This window comes from Curcuma longa, unplaced genomic scaffold (assembly GCF_044706935.1).
Source record: "Curcuma longa cultivar G26 ecotype Majalengka, Jawa Barat unplaced genomic scaffold, ITB_CL_G26_1.1 contig_25237, whole genome shotgun sequence".
Lineage (NCBI taxonomy): Eukaryota > Viridiplantae > Streptophyta > Magnoliopsida > Zingiberales > Zingiberaceae > Curcuma > Curcuma longa.
In genome coordinates this window covers 2,685-6,258 of record NW_027432691.1, presented here as the reverse complement: position 1 = coordinate 6,258, position 3,574 = coordinate 2,685, and the positions used below count along the sequence as shown (strand labels likewise).

The 3,574-nt window shown below is 38.6% G+C and overlaps 1 pseudogene; it reads right to left on the bottom strand.

The window, feature by feature from the left end:
* Nucleotides 1-2,134: 2,134 nt before the first annotated feature.
* LOC141818538 (uncharacterized) lies at nt 2,135-3,010 on the bottom strand (annotated as a pseudogene).
* Nucleotides 3,011-3,574: the final 564 nt, after the last annotated feature.

Below are 3,574 nucleotides of genomic sequence, written 5' to 3'. Positions count from 1 at the left end.
TTATTAAAATAATATTCGAATTTAATTAAAATAAATAATTAAAAATCATCTTTTGATTTACAAAATAAAAAGGAGAAGAGAGATAATCTTCCACCTTTAGTTAAAGTTAATTACTACGATAAATAAATTTTCTTATATGGAATATAACTGTCAATTTGGATGGGATCAGATTGATCCATCCCATTAAATAATTTAGATAGGTTAGATTAAAATTTTATTAATCCATTTTAAGATGAGTTGATATGGATTGACTCATCTATATAGCCATCCATCAATTTCGGTTAAGCCTGCCAGGTTTATTGGGTTGCAAGGTACAAACATAGTCTCACATCTAAAATATATGGAAAAGATCATGGGGTTAAAAGGATGGAAAGTATCTCCATTGGTATGAGGCCTTTTGGGTAGAGCTAAAACAAAGCCATGAGACTTACCACAAAGTCAGCAATATCATACCATTGTAGAGATATTTTGATTTCATCGAATTTGACAAGTGGTATCAGAGTGAAACCGCTCTTCACCGGACTAACCGTCGGAATGAGCCATGATAAATATAACCATGTGGTTTGAACCTTAAATAAAGGAAGTGGGTGCTAAGTGTCTGAATCAAGAGGACCAGACACCAGGTGAGAAGTTCTAGTAGAAAAATGTGTTTGGTATGATATTGCTGTTTATTTTCTAGAAAAGAAAATTGGAAAATATCTTTTTGGTTCAGTAATCTAGAATTAACTATTTCCATTAGTTGTATATTTTTTTATTTTTTATTAAAAATAAAAAAATTTAATATAAATATTTAAAAATAAAAAATAAAATATTTTTTTAAAAAATAATAAGATAATTTTATAGGTTTTAATAAAGCCTATTTAAACTATCTAGAATTAATTATTTACATTAATTATATTTTTTTATTTTTGTAATTAAAAATAAAAAATTAATATAAATATTTAAAAATAAATTTTTTTTAAAATGTAAAATATTTTTTTCCTCTCTCGACGCCTCCTCTCCTCTTCCTCCTCCCGACGCGACCTCTTCCTCTCCTTTCCTCCTTCCGCTCCTCCTCCTCTCCTCTTCCTCCTCCCCCTGGGCCCGGGCGGCGCCTCCGATGGTGTCGCCAGGCCCGGGCATCGCCGGACCTAACTGTGCCCGCGTCGTCTTTCATCGAAACCAACGCCGCGAACTGTGCCAGATCCAGGCCGGGCTGTGCCGGTGCGTCCACATCCGGCTCCAAGGCTTGGTTCGCTGCCGCTTGAATTTTAGATAAACTAATTAAAAATTTACTTGAATTATTAAAATTCATCCCTTTTATTTTTAAAGTGTAATTCAGTCTAATTCGATATAAGTCCGTTCGATCGATTCATAATTTAAATATAAAAAAGACCAATCTATGATTCTGTCATCTTCTTACAAGATCGCTTTCCATTAAGTATGTATAAACAGATTTATGTATGAAGTCGCAGAGTTGCATGTACCAACCATCCATGCGACCATGCACGATATATATATATCTATATATGCGGCTACCAATGACCAATGCTCGCGTATCTTTATTATGCGAGACTGCATGCCTGCGAATAAAAATAAACATTAAAAGGAAAAAAAATTAAAATGAAAATGAAAATTTTTAGAACGAAATAAAGAACATTAAATAATATTCTAACATATTTTTTATTTAAACATATTTTTATTTTTATATTATTATAATAGTTGTGCAATAAATATCATATCGTATTAAATAAAATAAATAGATTCTATTTAAATAGTTATTATAATATTATAGTAACTATTTAATACTGCTGTAGTGATATAATGATAAGATTATAATAACTACTAAATAGATGCTATGAAAATTTTCAAATGATTTTATTTAAATTTATACAATTTTAACCATATTAATAAAGGATTTTTATATAAAAATATCATAATTATAATTTTTTTATCAAGTTAAATTAAAAAGAATTATAGTTATTGTAATAAAATTAAAACAAAAGTAGTTTTAGTATAAAATATTATTTTTATTTTTATTTTTGGATAAAATGAGTGCTAAAAGGATAAGGTGGGACCCTTTTATTTTTTTTTATTTTTGCCTAAAATAGAAATAATTGTTTGACGAAGAAAGAAATTGCAGAACGTACGCGTCGTTTGTTCTACGGCGGAGGAAGATGGCGGCGCCGGTCGGATTCCACGGCGCGGCGCGGCCGTCGCACCGGAGATTCCTCTCGCTGGAGGTCGAGTTGGAAAACATGGCGCTGCTTCTTAATGAACGCATCCGCTTGCTGGAAAAGCTCGTCCTTCTTCACCGCCGGAACCTCCCTTTTCCTCCTCCCGCCGCCGGCTTCTTCCTCCTTCACCGTCCTCCTCCTCCTCCCCTTCTCCTCCTTCATCACGCAGATGGCTTCCCACAGCTCCTCCATCGACTTATCTTCCCATCCGCCCTCCGCCTTGCTCGGCAAAGGAGGGCCGCAGCACTCGTCGAAGAAGGACGCGGAGTAGGCGGTGGCGATGGGCGGCGCCGAAGGCGCAACATCAGCGCTCAACCATACAGTCGAGTCAACCACCCCATCCCACGAGAACTCCTCCTCCGCCGCCGCCTCCTTCCCCACCATTAACACAGGCTCGCTGAGCCACCACGCCGGAGCCCTTGCGAGGCCGCCGACGGCTCATCCACGTCGCAGTACTCTCGCTGCTGCTCCTCCTCCTCCGGCGTCATGAAGAACAGGAAATCGTAGAAGGTCTCGACGGAGGAGGCCACCGGCGGCGCCGGAGCAGCTTGAGGAACAACGACTTCCTTCTTCCAGAGCCAGGCCACCGGCGGCGCCGGAGCAGCTTGAGGAGCAACGACTTCCTTCTTGCAGAGCCAGAGCACGAAGGGGATGAGGAGAAGCTGTAGCGGTGGAGCAGGAGGAGGAGGTCGAGGAGGGTAGTGGTGGAGCAAGGGGATGAGGAGCCAACTAGCTACGCCGATAATCAAGAAGGTGTTCTTCATCACCCAAACTAGTTTTTCTGATCTCTCCATCTCTGAGTTCATGTGCATAATTCTTAGAAGAAGGATTATCTATATATTTTGATGAGAGATTTTGAGTGTTAATATGTTTATTTATTATTTTAATTATTAGATTGACCTTGACTTCTCCAAAGGCAATGGAAATATATTTTCTAGGCAAGTAATTGGTTAGGTAACCCATATTGACTTACTTCTTTAAGGTTTGTTTGATTTGAAGACAATTTGCTAAAGGGTAAGCATAACTTTTAGGGTTATCCAAATAGGCACTATGGTGTTTATTAGAAGGCATATGGATTCCTAAAAAAACATTCTTCAGTAAAAGATGGAATTATTAGTACTGATGGAATCAAAATATCTCCCTCATGATTTTATTCTTGGACTCTACTCAAAAGGCACCCTTTCTGCCTTCGAATCCTCGACCCACCACAACTATCCGGACCCACTAGGACTTTCTGCCCCTCGGTGCACCCGACCTACTAGGACTTTCTACCTAGCCGCAACTGTCCGAATTCTTGATCCACCAGGACTTTTTCACCCCTCGGTCCACCCGACCTACTAGGACTTTCTGCCTAGCCG